Source organism: Chelonia mydas, chromosome 23, assembly GCF_015237465.2.
Source record: "Chelonia mydas isolate rCheMyd1 chromosome 23, rCheMyd1.pri.v2, whole genome shotgun sequence".
Classification (NCBI taxonomy): Eukaryota; Metazoa; Chordata; order Testudines; family Cheloniidae; genus Chelonia; species Chelonia mydas.
Genome location: NC_051263.2, coordinates 17,635,502 through 17,656,230, shown reverse-complemented (window position 1 = coordinate 17,656,230; position 20,729 = coordinate 17,635,502). Strand labels below are relative to the sequence as shown.

The 20,729-nt window shown below is 58.2% G+C and overlaps 1 protein-coding gene across 2 annotated transcripts in view; it reads right to left on the bottom strand.

The window, feature by feature from the left end:
* The window catches only part of LRRC4B (leucine rich repeat containing 4B), a 39,501-nt gene that overhangs the window by 9,899 nt on the left and 8,873 nt on the right, over positions 1-20,729 (bottom strand). The window contains exon 1 of one of the 2 annotated variants that reach the window (XM_037888650.2): positions 11,804-11,920. The exons of the other annotated variant lie outside the window; for it this stretch is intronic. The gene's annotated coding sequence lies outside the window, so the exon portion shown is untranslated. Of the gene's footprint in view, positions 1-11,803; positions 11,921-20,729 lie in introns of those variants that run through there. 2 annotated transcript variants of the gene reach the window in all.

Genomic DNA, 20,729 nt, shown 5'->3' with positions numbered 1-20,729 from the left:
TAAGTGAGGTGAAACTTGGGCTACGCAAGACAAATCAACCTCCTGAAAGGGGTACGGTGGTCTGGAAAGGCTGAGAACCCCCTGTGCTACGGTCATACAAATAGTTAAATAATAACAGTAAGGCCGAGAACTCCAAACTTCAGTGCTATAAGCCCTTTATGCTGATATTGGCAAGCAAAGAGCTACATTAAAAAAAAAGTTAAGGTTGCAAAATCAAGCGCTGCAAAGTTAGGGGCTGCCAGCATGAAGGTGAGTACCCTTAACTCTGACCCCCGGCGCACGTCTGCATGATGATGCAGTCAGTGATGCCACGGCCACGTGCCATATTTTCCACAAGACCCCTGCCCGATTCAGGGCACGGGATGGAGATGCCTCACGGAATGAGCAGCTATTCAATAGATCTTTGCAGCCGCATTTCTCAAGGCCTTAGTTACCGCACACCGTTCAAAGCCCGTTCTGAGGAGAGAATTATTCACGGGCTCGTAGGTTTTTCAACGGCCTTCACCACACCTGAGCACGCCACGAGCACAAACAAATGCACCATCTCCGCACGTTGTAGGGTGAGGGGTGGCATTCACCCCATTTTGCAGATGGGGAGCAGAGAAACACCAAATCTCCCAAAGCACCTGCTGATTTTGGGTGCCCTATTTGTAAACCAGAAATTTCCTCATGTGTTGCCCCACGGACCATCCCCACGTGAGGCCACCAGCAGGGCTTGGACCTTCAGAGCCACCCCACGTGCCCCTGCACTTGAGCTGACCAAGTGACTGGTAGCACTAGAAGGCTGTTATCCTCTCCGTGGATCTAATTGCCAGAGGGTGACGGAGACACACACGTGGCCAGGGGCATTCACAGCCACTTGGGAATGTGGGGACTCAGGACTGGGGGGGGGTCGATTCCCAGGTCTGGAGGGGAGCATGCTCTAGTGGTTACAAACCCTTCTGCCCGTGTTCCCCCCACCTCTCCCTGTTCCCTTCTGCTCCTAGCCCAGCGGCCAAGGTCCTGCCCCTGTTTCCTTCCCACTTCTACCCCTCTCCGCTCCCCTTATTCCAAAGCCCTCCCCCAGACTTCTACCCCCTTCTCCTCATCCCTTGGTTCCTCGCCACACCAGATTGGGCCAGGTTCTCACAGCAATTGCAAAAGGCACTTCCCTGGCCCCAGGGCAACTGCTTCCCCCACCCCAGTTAAATGCTCCAAAACATGGTGTTCCTGGGAAAATCCATCCAACTCAGCCAAGTTATTAGGCTCTGAAAATTGTTGTTCACACATAAGGACGGCCACAATGGATCTGACCCCTGGCCCATCTAGCCCAGGATCCGGTCTTCTGACAGTGACCAGTGCCAGGTGCCCCAGAGGGACTGAAGAGAACAGGGCAATTTATCGAGTGATCCATCCCGTCGCCCGTGCCCAGCTCCTGGCAGTCAGTGGCTTGGGGACACCCAGAGTATGGGGTTGCCTCCCTGGCCATCCTGGCTAATAGCCGTGAATTTATCTAATTCTTTTTTGAACCCGGTTATACTTTTGGCCTTCACGTCTGCTGGCAGCAAATTCCACAGGTTGGCTGTGCGTTGTGTGAAGAAATACTGTTTTAAACCGGCTGACTGTTCATTTCATGGGACGACGCCCTGGTTCTTGTGAAGGCCTAAATAACACTTCCCTGGTCCCGCTCTCCACGCCAGTCGTGATTTTACAGATCTCTGTCTTATCCCCTACTCTTAGTCGTCTCTTTTCTAAACTGAGCAGTGCCAGTCTCGTTAATCTCTCCTCACACGGAAGTTGTTCCATGCCCCTCATCAGTTTTGTTGCCCTTCTCTGCACAGTCTCCGATTCCAATATATCCTTTTTCGAGATGGGGCGACCAGAACCGCACGCTGTATTCACGGTGTGGGCATACCATGGATGTACACCGAGGCATTGTGAGCTTTTCTGTCTTATTACCGATCCCTTTCTTAATGGTTCCCAACATTGTTCGCTTTTTTGCCTGCCGCGACACACCGAGCAGACGTTTTCAGAGAACTCTCCACAATGACTCCAAGATCTCTTTCTGAGTGGTCCCGGCTAATTTAGACCCCCTCGTTTGGGATGTGGAGTTGGGATTCTGTTTGCCGACGTGCATTACTTTGCATTTATCAATATTGAATTTCACCTGCCATTCTCTTGCCCAGTCACCCAGCTTTGTGAGACCCCTTTGTAGCTCTTCGCAGTCTGCTTTGAACGTAACGATCATGAGTAATTTTGTACCATCTGCCAACTTTGCCACCCATCTTTCCTGTTCATTTATGAGTATGTTAAGCAGCACTGGTCCCGGCACAGATCCTTGGGGGGGCCCCCGCTATTTATTTCCCTCCACTGTGAAAACAGACTCTTTATTTCTACCATCTTTTAACCAGTTACTGATCCATGAGAGGACCTTCCCTTTTACCCCCATGACTGACTACTTTGCTTAAGAGCCTTTGGTGAGGGACCTTGTCAAGGGCTTTCTGAAAGTTTAAGTGCACCATATCCACTGGATCCCCCTTGTCCACGTGGGTTGACCCCCTCAAAGAATTCTAATAGATTGGTGAGGTGTGATTTCCTCTTACAAAAGTTGTGTTGACTCTTCCCCACCATATCATGTTCATCTGTGTGTCTGGTAATTTTGTTCTTTACTTCCTTACGAACTCGTGGGTGAATCCCATCCGGACCTATTACTGTCTCATGTATTGAATTGTTCCAAAACCACCCTCAATCTGGGACAGTTCCTCAGATTTGTCACCTAAAATGAACGGCTCAGGCGTGGGAACCTCCCTCACCCCCTCTGCAGCAAAAACCAGTGGAAAGAATTCATTTAGCATTTCCACAACAGTCTGGTTTTCCTTGAGTACTCCTTTAGCACCTCAGTTGTCCAAGCTTCCTGCTTCTGATGTACTTACAGAAAACATTTTTATTTATTTTAGGTTTTTTTAGTTTTTTGTGTCTTTTGCTAGTTGCTCTTCAAATTCTTTTTTGGCCTGCCTAATTATACTTTTACACTTGACTTGACACAGGGTTTATGTTCCTTTCTCTTTTCCTCAGGAGGATTTGACTTCCAATTTTTAAAAGATGTCTCTTTGTCTCTAATCGCCTCTCTTACTTTGATGTTTAGCCATGGTGGCATTTTTTTGGTCCTCTGTGTGTGTGTGTGTGTGGTTTTTTAAAGCTGAGAGATATATACAGTTTAAGCCTCTTTTAAGGTGGGTTTTTTTTTTTACTTTTCCATGCAGCTTGCAAGCATTTCACCCTGGTGACTGTTCCTTTTCATGTCCATTCAATTAGCCCCCTCATTTTCATGTAATTCCCCTTTTTGAAGTTAAGTATTACTGTGGTAACTTTTCCTTTTTTATTTTTTTGGTATTTTCCCCCTACAAGGAAGTGAAATTTAATTACATTTGGTCGCTGTGACCGAGCGGGTTAGCTGCATTCACCTCTTGGACTAGGGTGACCAGATAAAAAGTGTGAAAAATCGGGACGGGGGTGGGGGGTAATGGGTGCCAATATAAGAAAAAGCCCCAAATTATCAGCACTGTCTCTATAAAATCAGGACATCTGGTCACCCTATCTTGGACTAGACCCTGTGCACCACTCAGGACTAAATCAGGCCTCTCTCTTGGGGGTCCCAGGACTAGCTGCTCCAAGAAGCAGTCATTTAGGGTGTCTAGAAATGTTATCTCTGCATCCCGTCCTGAGGTAGCATGTGCCCAGGTGGTATGGGGCTAGCTGAAATCCCCCGTTGTTATTGGGTTTTCTGTGTTTGTAGCCTCTCTAATCCCCCTGAGTCACTATCACCGTCCAGGTCGGGTGGTCAGTCGTATCTTCCTGCGGCTGTACACTTGTTATTCAAGCACGGAATTGCTATCAATATAGGATTGATGGAACCCTTTGATTAATTTAAGATTTTTACTATATGACTCGATGTTTTCTTTCCCATATAGCGCTGCCCTCCCATCCCAGCACCACCTACTCTGTCATTCTGATATATTTTTAATCCATCTTCCCAGGTCACATTGATTATCATCAGTCCATCAATTGATGATAATGCCTGGTATATCAACAGCCTCACAATGCCAGGCACTCAAGTTCACCCATCTTAGTACTTAGACTCCTTGCATTTATAAGATTGGTCGATATTTAGATGCCTGCCTTCCTGTGGGGTAATCAAAGGGGACGCTCACGTTTGTTTCTCTTCAGTTCCTACCTGTACTTTATTGACTTCTGTCCTCTCCTCTTAAAAGGGAATCTTTCTATCCTAGTAAATAGATCCTCCCCTAAGGATGTGTCTGTCCAAACCACATGCACCTCCACACCCGCTGGCCCTTAGCTTTAAAACTCCTCTAGAATCACAGGGTTGGAAGGGACCTCAGGAGGTATCTAGTCCAACCCCCTGTTCAAAGCAGGACCAGCCCCAACTAAATCATCCCAGCCAGGGCTTTGTCAAGCTGGGCCTTAAAAACCTCTAAGGAATCTAAGGAGATTCCCCCACCTCCCTAGGGAACCCATTCCAGTGCTTCACCACCTTCCTCGTGAAACAGTGTTTCCTAATATCCAACCTAGACCTCCCCCACTGCAACTTGAGACCATGGCTCCTTGTTCTGTCATCTGCCACCACTGAGAACAGCCGAGCTCCGTCCTCTTTGGAGCCCCCCTCCAGGTAGCTTTTAATTTGACATGCCAGGAATCTGGCTCCGTTTTGGTTTAGGTGGAGCCCATCCTTCCTGTACAGATACCTCCTTTCCCAAAAGGTCCCCTAGTTCCCGATATACCTAAACCCCTCCTCCCTACACCATTGTCTCGTCCACGCATTGAGACCCTGCAGTTCTGTCTAACTGGCCCTACACGTGGAACTGGGAGTATTTCAGAGAATGCGACCATGGAGGTCCTGGACTTCAATCTCTTACCTAGCAGCCTACATTTGGGCTCCAGGACCTCTCTCCTACCCTTCCCTGTGTCACTGGTACCTACATGTACCACGACCACCGGCTCCTCCCCAGCACCGCACGTAAGTCTGTCCAGATGTCTCGAGAGGTCCGCAACCTTTGCACCCGCAGCCAATTCACCACGCGGTTCTCCCTGCCATCACAACCCCAACTATCTATATTGCTAATGCTCGAATCTCCCATGAGTACTACCTGCCTCTTCCTAATAACTGGGGTCCCCTCCCCCGGAGGGGTATCCTCAGTGCGAGAAGACACCACGATATGGTGACCAGATAGCAACTGTGAAAAACCTGCACAGGGGGTGGGGGGCAATAGGCCCCTGTCTAAGAAAAAGTCCCAAAAAGCGAGACTGTCCCTTTAAAAACGGGACAGCTGGTCACCCTATCCCATGATCAGCGGGAGGGAGGGTCCCAGCTACTGGATTGTTTCCCTCTGCTCCAGCTAGATGGTCTCCTTCCCTGAGACTTTCATCCTCCTCCACAGCACAGAGGGGGTCGGACCGGGGATGGGTGAAAGCCTAGGTCCCTCTCCGTTTCCCTTCGCTCCTTCACTTCAGCCACTCTGGTCTCCAGAGCCCGTCCTCGGCCTCTGAGGTCATGAGCTTCTGGCACCGAACGCCCATGCCCGCCCCCTGCCCGCACGGCGGGCAACCGGGGCCTGCCGCGTTCAGCGCAATACACCGGATGGGCCCCCGTGCTGCGGCTGGCCGTCTGCCTGCGTTCATTTTACGCTTGCGGGGGGTTTGTTTCTTTGTGTGTTTGTGTTATTTACGCGGGGGGGTTGTTTTCTTTGGGGGGGGGGGAGGGGTCATTGGCCTAAGGTTAGAGAATGTTTATTAGGTCTCTGGCTCAGGCAAGCCCCCTCTCAAGGCCGTGTCTGGCTGCTAAATTGTCCAAAAACTGTGTCTACCCTGAGCCTGCTCCAGCCCCACAGAGCTCAACAACCTCCCTGAGCCTGCTCCAGCCCCACAGCGCTCCCTGAAAGCTGCACTGAGCATGCTCCAGCCCCACAGCCGTCCATACCAGCTCCACGAAGCATGCGCCCACCCAGGGGTGAAAGTAACTTAAGAAACTTACCGCTACGTGGGGTGGCAAGGTGGGGGCGGGGGGGTGGCTCAAGTGGAAGGGGTGGGGCCAGACTCCCCCAGCCTGCCCTTCAGCGCGGCCCGGCGGCAATTTAAAGGGCCCGGGGCTCCGGCCACTGCCGGGAGCCCCGGGCCCTTTTAAATGGCCGGACCTCAGGGAAGCTGCCCCAGGGAAGCTGCCGGTACGGTCGGCTGTGTACCAGCTCTTACCGGTCCGCCGGACCGGACCGGACCCTCTTACTTTCACCTCTGCTCCTGCCCCACGGAGCTGGCTGGCTGCAGGCCCAGCCGGTCTTTCCCTATAGCTGCCACTCCTCCCGGCTGCCCCGGCAGGTGGCATCAGGCCCCAGAGCTCAGAGCCCAGACGCCCTCCCCCCGGGGGCTCTTTCTCAGCCCCGGCTGGCTGGCAGAGGGGAGAGGAGCAGCGGGGCAGGAGACCAGGGCAGCCTCTCCAGAATCTGCAACCAAACCCAGGAGTGGAGGTCAACGTTGCCCAGCCCGGCTGATGACCCATGTGGGATCCACAGAAGGAAATTTCTTTCTGCTCCCCCCCCAGCTCCCCCCACCCCAGTTTATTGTTAACAACCTAGGAAATGAAACAAAGAACGACATCAGAAGAGCGTTAAGGCGGCAAAGTCAAGCCCCACAAAAGGTGGGGGAAATCAAGGGTTAATAAAAGGGACTTAACTCTGCCCTCCCCCCCCAGCTCCGACCAGCCCCGGGGGTCTGCACTGGGATCTAATCTCACATCCTACTTTTCCTACAGGATCCCAAACCACAGTCAGCGCACAGCACCCCGAGATCAGGGTCCCCAGCTGCTGCCCGGATGTGCACCCCCACCCAAGATCAGCACCCCCGTCACACTGAGCACTGCACAGAGACCCGGACTGAGATCAGGCCCCCCCACATCATGCTGGACCATCTCCCCAACAGAGCTCGGGGGCACCCATTGCACCAGGAACTGTGCAGACACCCCCCCCACCCCGCGCCCCCCGAAAATAAGAGACAGTACCAGCCCCGGCGAGCACTCGGTGAATCGACAAAGAATCTGACCCGCGCTCTCTCTGTATGCTGCCAGGGGTGTCCCATGGACCGCAGGACAGAGCCGCCCCCCGATCCCGCTCACAACCTGGGGGAGCCCATCCCCCCTCATCCCCCAATGCCCAGAGGGGGAACACCCCGTCCCCCCCAAACCCATTTTGAAAGGGCAGAAGCTCATGCGGGGTTGTGTTCCTGCAGGAGGGTTTTGTGTGGGGAGCAACTGCCCCCCGCCCACCCCCCAGCAGCAAATCCATGCCTCCCGCACTCCCTCTGAACCCCACATACGTGCCCTGCCCCAAATATCCACATGCCACACACACACACCCCCGCACAGGGGACCCTGATCCCAATACACGTCCCCCCTGCCCCATACAGGCCCCGCATCCTCCATCCCCGACACCCCCCCCCCCACATCCACTCTACCCACCCGTCCTCCACCCTGCACAGGGGACCCTGATCCCAATACACGTCCCCCCCCTGCCCCGTACAGGCCCCGCACCCTCCATCCCCAACACCCCCCCCCCACATCCACTCTACCCACCCGTCCTCCACCCTGCACAGGGGACCCTGATCCCAATACACGTCCCCCCTGCCCCGTACAGGCCCCGCACCCTCCAGCCCCGACACCCCCCCCCCCACATCCACTCTACCCTCCCATCCTCCACCCTGCACAGGAGACCCTGATCCCAATACACGTCCCCCCCTGCCCCGTACAGGCCCCGCACCCTCCATCCCCGACACCCCCCCCCCCATCCACTCTACCCACCCGTCCTCCACCCTGCACAGGAGACCCTGATCCCAATACACGTCCCCCCCTGCCCCGTACAGGCCCCGCACCCTCCATCCCCGACACCCCCCCCACACATCCACTCTACCCACCCGTCCTCCACCCTGCACAGGGGACCCTGATCCCAATACACGTCCCCCCCTGCCCCGTACAGGCCCCGCACCCTCCATCCCCAACACACCCCCCCCACATCCACTCTACCCACCCGTCCTCCACCCTGCACAGGGGACCCTGATCCCAATACATGCCCCCCTGCCCCGTACAGGCCCCACACCCTCCATCCCCAACACCCCCTCCCACATCCACTCTACCCACCCGTCCTCCACCCTGCACAGGGGACCCTGATCCCAATACATGCCCCCCTGCCCCATACAGGCCCCGCACCCTCCATCCCCAACACCCCCTCCCACATCCACTCTACCCACCCGTCCTCCACCCTGCACAGGGGACCCTGATCCCAATACACGTCCCCCCCTGCCCCGTACAGGCCCCGCACCCTCCATCCCCAACACCCCCCCCCCCACATCCACTCTACCCACCCGTCCTCCACCCTGCACAGGGGACCCTGATCCCAATACACGTCCCCCCTGCCCCGTACAGGCCCCGCACCCTCCATCCCCGACACCCCCCCCCCACATCCACTCTACCCACCCGTCCTCCACCCTGCACAGGGGACCCTGATCCCAATACACGTCCCCCCTGCCCCGTACAGGCCCCGCACCCTCCATCCCCAATACACCCCCCACACACATCCACTCTACCCACCCGTCCTCCACCCTGCACAGGGGACCCTGATCCCAATACACGTCCCCCCCTGCCCCATACAGGCCCCGCACCCTCCATCCCCGACACCCCCCCCCACATCCACTCTACCCACCCGTCCTCCACCCTGCACAGGGGACCCTGATCCCAATACACGTCCCCCCTGCCCCGTACAGGCCCCGCACCCTCCATCCCCGACACCCCCCCCCACATCCACTCTACCCACCCGTCCTCCACCCTGCACAGGGGACCCTGATCCCAATACATGCCCCCCCTGCCCCGTACAGGCCCCGCACCCTCCATCCCCGACACCCCCCCCCACATCCACTCTACCCACCCGTCCTCCACCCTGCACAGGGGACCCTGATCCCAATACACGTCCCCCCCTGCCCCGTACAGGCCCCGCACCCTCCATCCCCAACACACACCCCCAAATCCACTCTACCCTCCCATCCTCCACCCTCCACAGGGGACCCTGATCCCAATACACGTCCCCCCCTGCCCCGTACAGGCCCCACACCCTCCATCCCCGACACCCCCCCCCCCCCCACATCCACTCTACCCACCCGTCCTCCACCCTGCACAGGGGACCCTGATCCCAATACATGCCCCCCTGCCCCGTACAGGCCCCGCACCCTCCATCCCCGACACTCCCCCACATCCACTCTACCCACCCGTCCTCCACCCTGCACAGGAGACCCTGATCCCAATACATGCCCCCCTGCCCCGTACAGGCCCCGCACCCTCCATCCCCGACACACACCCCCCCACATCCACTCTACCCACCCGTCCTCCACCCTGCACAGGGGACCCTGATCCCAATACACGTCCCCCCTGCCCCGTACAGGCCCCGCACCCTCCATCCCCGACACCCCCCCCCCCCCACATCCACTCTACCCACCCGTCCTCCACCCTGCACAGGGGACCCTGATCCCAATACACGTCCCCCCCTGCCCCGTACAGGCCCCGCACCCTCCATCCCCGACACCCCCCCCCACATCCACTCTACCCACCCGTCCTCCACCCTGCACAGGGGACCCTGATCCCAATACACGTCCCCCCTGCCCCGTACAGGCCCCGCACCCTCCATCCCCGACACACCCCCCCCCCACATCCACTCTACCCTCCCATCCTCCACCCTGCACAGGGGACCCTGATCCCAATACACGTCCCCCCTGCCCCATACAGGCCCCACACCCTCCATCCCCAACACCCCCCACACACATCCACTCTACCCACCCGTCCTCCACCCTGCACAGGGGACCCTGATCCCAATACACGTCCCCCCCCTGCCCCGTACAGGCCCCGCACCCTCCATCCCCAACACACACCCCCAAATCCACTCTACCCTCCCATCCTCCACCCTCCACAGGGGACCCTGATCCCAATACACGTCCCCCCCTGCCCCGTACAGGCCCCACACCCTCCATCCCCGATACCCCCCCCCCCCCCCACATCCACTCTACCCACCCGTCCTCCACCCTGCACAGGGGACCCTGATCCCAATACATGCCCCCCTGCCCCGTACAGGCCCCGCACCCTCCATCCCCGACACTCCCCCACATCCACTCTACCCACCCGTCCTCCACCCTGCACAGGGGACCCTGATCCCAATACACGTCCCCCCTGCCCCGTACAGGCCCCGCACCCTCCATCCCCGACACCCCCCCCCCCACATCCACTCTACCCACCCGTCCTCCACCCTGCACAGGGGACCCTGATCCCAATACACGTCGCCCCCTGCCCCATACAGGCCCCGCACCCTCCATCCCCAACACACACACCCCCCACATCCACTCTACCCACCCGTCCTCCACCCTGCACAGGGGACCCTGATCCCAATACACGTCCCCCCCTGCCCCGTACAGGCCCCGCACCCTCCATCCCCAACACACACCCCCAAATCCACTCTACCCTCCCATCCTCCACCCTCCACAGGGGACCCTGATCCCAATACACGTCCCCCCCTGCCCCGTACAGGCCCCACACCCTCCATCCCCGATACCCCCCCCCCCCCCACATCCACTCTACCCACCCGTCCTCCACCCTGCACAGGGGACCCTGATCCCAATACATGCCCCCCTGCCCCGTACAGGCCCCGCACCCTCCATCCCCGACACTCCCCCACATCCACTCTACCCACCCGTCCTCCACCCTGCACAGGAGACCCTGATCCCAATACATGCCCCCCTGCCCCGTACAGGCCCCGCACCCTCCATCCCCGACACACACCCCCCCACATCCACTCTACCCACCCGTCCTCCACCCTGCACAGGGGACCCTGATCCCAATACACGTCCCCCCCTGCCCCATACAGGCCCCGCACCCTCCATCCCCAACACACACCCCCACATCCACTCTACCCACCCATCCTCCACCCTCCACAGGGGACCCTGATCCCAATACACGTCCCCCCTGCCCCGTACAGGCCCCGCACCCTCCATCCCCAACACACACCCCCACATCCACTCTACCCACCCGTCCTCCACCCTGCACAGGGGACCCTGATCCCAATACACGTCCCCCCCTGCCCCGTACAGGCCCCGCACCCTCCATCCCCGACACCCCCACACACACACACACATCCCCTGTACAGACATGTCCCCTCCCCAACCAGTACAGCCTACAGCCGCCCACCCCACACAGACTACAGCCGCCCACTCCCAGCCCCAATGCACAGCCCCTCCCCTGCCCCACACAGCCTACACCCTCCAGCCCCAGTACACCCCCCCCCCCCCAAACAGTTTGACCGCAAATCCACTGATCTCTCTCTCTCTCTCACACACACACACACACACACACACACACACGTGCTATTCTGGGGCCTATCAGCGCCCCCCCCCCCCCCCCCGTGGAGAAAATACCAGCCTGAGGACAGGGAGAATTAGAAGCAGCTGGGGGGGGGGGAGAGGAGATGGGGAGACGGATCACTGCGGGGAGGGGCTTCAGTGGAGGAAAAAAGGAAGGAACCCCCCCACACACACACACCCCTCAATGGGTCGGCATGGGCCGCGCTCCCCTTCTCCCCCCCACCCCCCAGCGCCTCGCCTGGCTCGGGTGGGGGGGCGGCGCTCCAAGCCGGGGGGGCAGGAGGTGCAGGGAGGGATGCAGGGAGGGATGCGGGGAAGGAAGGGGGGATGGAGGGAGGGATGCGGGGGTGGAGGGAGGGATCTGCACCTTGGGGGGGGGCAGCGGAGTGGCCCCCCCAGCCCTGGTCCCTCCGATCCTGCTTCTTCCCCCTGCTCCGACCCCGGATCCTGCCCGTCTTCCGACGACACAACGCGCCTCCGTCCCTCCTCCCCCGACGCTGCTCCCTTCCCTCCTTCCGCCGCCCCCGTAACCCCCCCGCCCGGAGCCCGAGCCCCGCCGGCCGCCCCCCCAACCCCGCTCCCGCCTGGCCCCGGCTCCGGGCGCTAATTAGGGTTTCCAGTCACACGGCGGTGCAGGGCCCTGCGCGCTGCTCCCCGCCCCCCAGCCCCGGGCACCATCTGCCCCCCCGGTCCCCAGGCACCTTCCCCCCCCCCCGGTTCCTGCGATCCCCGGGCACCTTCCCCCCCCCCGGGCACCTTCCCCCGCCCGCGTTCCTCCCCCCACCGCCGGGCACTTCCCCCTCCCACGGTTCCACCCATCCCCCGGCATCTCCCCCCAGCCCCCTCCCCGGTACCTCCATCTCCCACCCTCGCTTCCTCCCACCCGCAGGCAACTCCCCCACCCCCACCCCCGTTCTCCCCCCCCCCCCGCACCTCTCTCCAGCCCAGTGCTCCTCCCTCCTGGTTCCTCCCCCCAAGCCCAGGGCACCTCTCCCCCCTGTTCCTCCCACCCCCCCCCCGGGCACCTCCCCCTCACCACCCCGGAGCCCAGGGAGCCTCCCCTGGCCCCCAGGGCACCTTCCCTCCCCCAGCCCAGGGCACCTCCCCCGTCTCCATTCTCACAGGCTCCATCCCCTCCCCGCTCTCCATCCCTCCCTATCTCTCCTCCCCAGCTCGCTCTCCTGCTTCCCCCCCCCCCCCCAGCTCCATCCCTTCCCCCCTCTGCTCCCCTTCATGCCAACTCCAATCAGGACATGTCCAAGAGGATAAAAATGTAGCACCCCAGGAATCACCAGGCTGGGCCAGAGGGCAGGGGCCCATCTAGCCCGGTGTCAGGCCTCCAACCGCACCCAGCAGCGGGGCTGACAACAACCCATCCTCGACACACACCCCTTCCCCGCGCTTCCAGGCCTCAAAAACTGAGCGCGTGGCTTAAAAATCACCCAATCCTTTAAAAAAAAAAAAGAGCAAGAGAGAGAGAGCGAGAGAGAGAAAAGCCGGCTCAGTGGCGGGCTGTCTCTTTGCCTCAAGCTCTCAGAGTAACTGGCTGCTCACCGGCACTTGCCCCCAACCACACGGTCAGATTAGTGACTGCTGCGGCCCCCATCACCATAGGATCTGGGTGACTCGTTCTTTAAGGTGTTTCTCCTCACAACCCCGCAGGAGGCAGGGCGGCACCACTAGCCCCGTGAACAGGTGGGAAACTGAGGCAGAGGGAAGGCAAAGGAGGAGCCTAAGATCACACCAGAAGTCAACGGAAAAGCAGGGACTTGCACCCAGATCTGCCAAGCCCAAAGCCAGGGCCCAAATCGCCGGTCTACGCTTCCTCTAGCGGCCTTGGGGTTTTGAACCCAGGACCAGAAACAAGACCCCTAGTGCCATGCCAGCTCAGGACTGGGTCCCGCTCTCTAAAAGCGCCTCTCTAGCTCGACCACCTGATATGGGCTGGATGCAGGAGTCACGGGGTGACGTTCCCCGGCCTAGGGCTCCGCAGGCAGCCAGACTAGTTGCCGTGAGCTGGGCCACATTTCCCAAAGCGCCCGCACGGTTTTGGAGTTTTGTTTGATACGGGCCCCTCGACTGGGAGCGGGACGCGGGCCCTAGGGGACGGGGTCACAATGCTCTTCGAGCACCGAGCGACGCAGACCGACGCGTGCCCCCGGCACCAGCCTGCTGGCTGTAACGGGATGTGCCGCTCACTCGAAAGCAGAGAGCAAGCAAGGACGGGCTCCCATCCTCCAGGAGAGCGTCCCCTGCCCAGCACCCCCCGGCCCATCAACCAGGGGCCACCAGACCGCCCCAGCTCTGCGTTTCACTCCGGCTCCGCTTGCTGGCTTCTGAGGAGCCGTCTCGACACAGGACCGGAAGGGCCCCGTTCTCCCATAATCCCGTTCAGAAATGTAGCCAGCTCCCTCTTAAACCAGCTCAGTCTCATGGCCCCCCCCCCCCGAATCTCCCCCCGCCCCATCTGCTGGTTGGAAACCTGCTAATTTCCAGCCTAAATTTACTCAACGGCCGGTTCTTGTGCCAACGAAAAGGACAAAAGGCTCCCCCCCACCTGATCCCTTTCCCGGGTCTGCTCTGCAGCAGGAGCTCACGTCAGTCCAGCTGCGTCCCTCCGGTGTGAAAAATCCATCCCCCCCGCCCGAGAGACGGAGCTAGACCTGCCGAGACCCCCCAGCCCACACCAGCGCTGGGTGCGACTTCTTCTGCCGACCTAGCTAGCGCCTCGCCGGCGTGGGTCGCGTCTACACGGAACCAGGCAGGTGCGTTTTAAGTGTAGACACGCTGTTAGGCGTCTGACTCTCCCCACACATCGTACAGGGAGCCGGGAGCTGAGGCTCACACTAGGCGGTGGGCTTGTCTGCACTTAAAACGGTGGGGTGCCACTGTGGCCCCAACCTACGCCGATTCTCCCGTCAGCAGAGGTAATCCCCCCCCCGAGAGGCAGGAGCTAACTCGGCTGGATTCGCCCGGCGACGTAGCGCCGTCTACACCAGAGCTTCCGCCCGTCCAGCCCCGTGTCTCAGAGCGGGGTGGATTTTTCGCTCCCCTGGGCGACGCCGCGATCGAATCCTCGTGCAGAGCAAGGCCGCGGGTTAGGTTTCGACGCGCCAAAGTACCTTTTGGGGAGCCAGCCCTTATCCGCTTTTGAAAGTTACTTCCCGTGTGGGCCAGGGGACCCCAAAATGTGAGGAGACCCTCGCCCGAACCAGGAGAGTCTCTGAATTGTTGTTGTTATCATGTTCCCAGCTGTGTCTGTTGATTTTTTAAACACACACGGAGTGGGTACATGGGAAGGGGGGGGAAATGAAACAGTTTTGCCAGCTCTCACCCATCTCTGGAGAGGCAGGCGCCCTACCAAACCCATCTCCCCGAGGGGACCCCAAGCAGCCAGGAGGTGGGAACAGCTTTTAGCTTCTGCTTGTCTGGGCAGGATTCAGACTGGGGCGCCCTGCTCGCTCCAGGCCTGTCCCCACGTGCGCCGCCCCCCGGGAGAGTGACAAAATTCTCGGGACACAGGAGCAGCATCTCCCACACCCTGACAGCCTCCTCGCACCACCAGGCCAGCTCCCCTTAGTCAAGCGCAATTGGTGGAAAAGCAGCCGCGAGAAGCCTAAGACCACAAGATCCAAATCTAACCGTTTGCCACCCAAAAATCACTCCAACTTTTATGAATATGGACTGTATGGTCGGGGACTGAATACCGCCTGGCACGGGACTGGAGGCTGATCTCATTTGGGGCTACCATAAAGACATAACAACAGATTCAGACTCAGCCTAATTCAGAGATTTTTTTTTTTCCTGGAGGGAATCCCAACCCGGGCTGGGGATCGGAGATCAGGTGCTGGGAATCTGAGGCTCATTCCCGCTGACAGAACCACGGTCAAACTCCCACCCCCAGCACGGAAGAGACTGAACCAAGGGGGGGCGTCACCCTGAGCAAAGGTGTGTTTCGTAAAGCCCCAGCTCCCGGAGTCACGGGATGACGTGAGTTACTCTGCGGCCACTTTTTCAAAAGAGAGTAATTTTCTCACCCACACGGCTGCAGAAAAGGGCTTGGAAAGCTGACTCGAGTAGAGCCTAAAGGCTCTGAAACCACAAGGCACAGAGAAGTTTTTTTCTTAAACTCGGGCTTGGCGACGCTGCATCTTCCTTGTTTCTTTTTCACCTTCTTTAAACCACAACCAAACTGCTTGTCTGACTCCGTGGGAGCAGCCCCATGGCCGATCTCTCCCGTGTGCTGCTGAGCCCTCGACTGGCCCCCATTTATCCCATCCGTGATGGCAGACCAAAGCACTCCTGTCACGGAGTCCCTGGGCGATGCTCTGGAACTGCTCCCCATGAAGCCAGGCTGGACTCTGGGGAAGTCTCCTCTCTGGGAGCAGCCTGTCTGCAGGACACACAGCTCCCCGGGCTCCACCTTCCTGGGTCTGACCTCGGAGCATTCAGCCTCCCCTGCCCCTCCGTGCGCTTCCCCCAGTGAGTCCGCTCAGGCAGGGTCCTGGGGAAGCCAGAGGGTCCTGCCCCCCAACTTCACAGTCAGACGTGACTCTCAGCTAGCCAGGAAAACAGAGGTTTATTAGACGACAGGAACATGGTCTAACACAGAGCTTGTAGGTGCAGAGAACAGGACCCCTCAGCTGGGTCCATTTTGGGGGGCAATGAGCCAGACAACCACGTCTGCCCTTCACTCCATGTCTCCAGCCAGCCCCAAACTGAAACTCCCTCCAGCCCCCCCTCCTCTGGGCTTTGTCCCTTTCCCCGGGCCAGGAGGTCACCTGATTCCTTTGTTCTCCAACCCTTTAGCTCTCACCTTGCTGGGGGGAAGGGCCAGGCCATCAGTGGCCAGGAAACAGGGTGTCGGCCATTCTCTGTGTCCAGACCCCTGCACACACCTGCCCTCTAGGGCTCTGCAACGATCATACACCCTTACCCCACCACCTAGATACTTAAGAACTGCATAGGGGAAACTGAGGCACTCCCACACTATTCAGAAGAAACATTAAGAACAGTCCCACTTCGTCACATCTCTCCCCCCTTCGAGATCGAACTGAGCGGGGTCACTTTAGCCGGTGACCTGGGGAAGTTCGAAGCCACCAACGTTCCCATGGATGCCCCAGCATCTCTCCCGTTCCTTGGTGGGAGTTACACCAGGCCCTTCCAGTTTCACGCCCTCCCTTATGTCGGGGGTGGTCGATAGCACTCGCAGGCCGCATGTGGGAAGGTTTATGCGGCCTGTGCCCTTTGGCCACCCCAAAACCCCAGGGGGTCAAACTGGGATTGGGTCTTCTCCCCAACAAGCTGGCCAAACACAGCCACTTGGTTATAGGACTGTTTCACTTCATCTGAGACCTTCTCAAAGCTATCCACACTGGATCTTTCAACAGGAAAGTCAGTGGATCCATTCACAACAGAAAATTTCTGGCTGTTAGGAACTGAAACTTTCTTGATTAAATCACTTTCACACCCTTCAGTTGCAGTAAACTGCTTGCAAAGACTCCCTGAGGATTCCTTTCCCTAGGGCTTTTCTATGCAACAATTCACCCCTCACAGAAATTCTGCTCTTACCCTCTTTACCTAGGGCTTGCTCTAGAAGAACACCCCCCCGAGCAACAGCAGACTCTTTCTGGGTCTCCCTTACATCCAGAATTACCTCTGGCCCATCCGGCGGATTCCTCCACAATCCCCTTTCAGGCAAACTGACAGACTTCCTAGATAAAAGGTCAGAAGCCTTCTCCTTCCCTTTGCCACACACAAGTTCAGGAATCTTTTCCTTCTTGCTACAGGTTTCCACACCCTCAGTAGGTAACAGGATCAAAATACCTTCATGCTCTCCTTGTGCCCTGGCTAGGATCTCACCCTGATTAGTCAGAGTTGCTCCACCCTTTCCCAGCCACACACGAGCAACAGGCAAAATACAAGCACCAGAATTGTCTGGTCTCTGGGATTTTACATAGACACTAACTGGATGCGACCTAGTTACAGGGCCATTCTCCCGAGCAGACACAAACTTCGGACCCTTCCCTTCCTGGGCTTTAGCTGAATCCAGAACCAGCTCTGGGACAACTGCACTATCTGTGATGGCAGACCAAAGCACTCCTCAGCCCACTTTGACCGCAAACACCGTGAGGGCACTCCGATCTTGTCGGCCTCCCCGTGCTTGTAAATCATGGTCAGGCCACAGAAATCAAGCGATTGGCTTACAAATCTCAAGATTCGTGTTTTACATGAATAGCGTGCGTGCGCCTCAGTTTCCCCATGTGCTGCCTGTGTAACGCGGTGGCGGGAGAGGGTTTGTTGGTGCAGAAGACCAGGTGTGACCACGCCTAGCAGCCCGGACCCCCCCGACAATAGCCTGAAGATGGGGGACCCTAACAACTGGTGACCTGGTGACTAAGACGCCCACCCCAGCTTGGCAGTCAGCCCGTTCTGGCCAGTGGGAGGACAAAGGGCTGAGGAAAGAGGACCCCAGGTGACCTGTTTACCTGGGACAGAAGACAAAGGACGGGGGAGGAGCTGTTGGGGGAGATGAGACAGGATGAGCTGGAAGGAGGGGGGCTCTGGACTGGGGAGAGGAGCAGGCAGAGCCCCCCTCGCCGCAGGAGAGACCTAGATGTGCTGTGCTGAGGAAGGCCAGGCCTGAGGGCCCGGAGAGTTTCCTGTGCTGGGTTCAGACGCTCAATAAACCCTCCTGTTTTACGCTGGCTGAGAGTCACTCTGGGCTAGAGAACAGGGGGGCATTATTCCCTCTGGGGGTGGAGGCCCCAGGGGTCCAGAGCGAGGGGACTCCCTGCGGGGGCCCATGGCGAGAGACAGGCATGATAAGGCTCAGAGAGGTGCGGTTCCAGGAGACAGAGGGGCCTAACCCCAGAGAGAGAGTGGACCCCCGAGAAGGGCTGTCACACTGAAGGGGGATCCCCCCAGGGGCCGCACAGGGCCAAGAGTGGGCACAATCTGTGAGTCCGTGACAACAACATCCCCGGGCAAGGAGTTCCACAGGTTGACTGTGTGCTGGATGAAGAAATACTTTTGTTTGTTTTAAACCTGGTGCCTGTTCATTTCATTGCGTGACCCCTAGTTCTTGTGTTATGAGAAGGAGTAAATAACACTTCCTCATTTACTTTCTCCACACCAGTCATGATTTTACAGACCTCAATCGTATCCCCCTTTAGTCGTCTCTTTTCCAAGCTGAAAAGCTCTAGTCTTCTTAATCTCTCCTCATGTGGAAGCCGTTCCAGACCCCTGATCATTTTTGCTGCCCTTTTCTGAACCTTTTCCAATTCCCATATATCTTTTTTGAGATGGGGCAACCACATCTGCACGCAGTATTCAAGGTGTGGGAGCACCATGGTTTTATATAGAGGCAATATGATAAATACTGGGCCCATTTAATTCGTCTTCTGTTTTCAGGTCCTGTTTGTAAACTTCTCTCTCCCACCCCCTAATTCCTGATACTCCTTAAATCCCAGGGCTCCAGCACCTGGCACTTTAGGAAACCCAAAATACCACAAGACTCCCAACCAACCTGCGCCCCTCCCCTCTAAAATCCCCTGCAGACTCACCTCTGCCTCAAGTCTTATTACGTGTCTTGCGGCAGTGCCTCAAGACCCCGACCGAGATCAGGGCCCCCGTCACACCAGCTGAGATCAGGAGCCCCACCATGCCAGGGGGGGTTGTTCCACTCCTTCCTCCCCCGCCCCCCTTATGTTTAAAAATACCACCCTCCTTTTTCATCTGGCATCAGCTCCCATCCCGCGGCTCTCGTTCGGCATTCCCCCGCCAGATGAAAGAGCCCAGCAGTGCCCCGGGACTTCCTCAAAACTCTCCTTTGCCGGATGCCGACCAAACCCCAGCAACGCGCAGCCTACATCACCACGCACCGTGCCGACCACCGTTGTCCCACAGGATGGGAAGGGACCTCGAGAGGTCATCTAGTCCAGGCCCCTGCCCTTAAGGCAGGACGAAGTATTTCAGTGACTTTCAACCAGGGGGACGCATCCCTCTGGGGGTACGCAGAGGTCTTCCACTGGGTACATCAACTCCTCTAGAGAGTCACTGAGTTTTACAACAGGGCGATGCAAAAAGCGCTAGCGAAGTCCACACACACTCAAATTTCCTACAGGTCACGGCTCGTTTATACTGCTCTGTACACTAGACACTGAAATGTCAGGACAGTGTTTATATTCCAATGGGTTTCTTTGATAAGTTTATGGTAAAAATGAGAAAGTCGGCCATTTCTCCGTCCGCGGGTGGCTGGGACGCTTCTGCGTTTCAGTGTCTGGTTTTGTAAGCAGGTCGTTTTTAAGTGGGGGGAAACTTGGGGTACAGTCGTCTGCAAAGGTTGACAGCCACTGCTCTAGACCGTCCCTGACAGGGGTTTGTCCAACCCGCTCTTAAAAATCCCCAGTGACGGAGATTCCACCACCGCCCTGGGCAATTTATTCCGGTGCTTCACCAGCCTGACAGCTCGGAAGTTCTTCCTAATGTCCAACCTGAACCCCCCCGGCTGCAATTTAAGCCCACGGCTTCTTGTCCTGTCCTCAGAGGTTCGGAAGAACAATTCTTCTCCCTCCTCCTTGTAACTGCCTTTTCTGTACTTGCAAACTGTTCTCACGTCCCCGCTCCGGCTTCTCTTTTCCAGACTAAACAAGCCCCGGGTTTTCGTTGTTTATTTGAACGCCCCCGCCCTCCATGGTCTCTTGTCTTACATTTTGTTTGCAGGCTCCCTGGGGCAGGCTGTGCCGTTTTGTGCTGTGTGAACACGCCCAGCGCAATGGGGTCCTGGCTCACGACCGGAGCGCCTAGACCCAGGTGCTACGGGAAACAATAATAGGCAGCAGCCCCACTGCGGCTGCTCCGGCCACGACCCCCGAGCCCCATCCCCGTGGGCCCTGAGAAACATGGGCACCGACTTCTAGTTTGCTCCGGGGGGTGGTCCACACCAGCTCCAGCCTAAGGCTCCGCCCCCCTCGCTCCGCCCCCTCGCCCAAGGCTCCGCCTCTTCCCACGCTTGTTCCAACCCCATCCCTGGGGCAGGGTGTGTGTGTGTGTGGGGGGGGGTTCAAATGGGAGAAGAGACGTGCAAGTGCCCCCCCCCATTTCATTTTCTTTTTAAATCGCCTGGTTTCGGGGTGGGTCTGACTCACCCTTTCTGAATTGTTGACGTGGGCGGGGATGGGGGGCAGGGAGACGGGGATGGAGTGGAGGCAGGGGTGGGCGCCCGTGTAGCCGGTTAGCCGGGGGGAGGATGGGTTGGAGTGGGGTTGTGGGGGGGGGGCAGGATCTGTCGT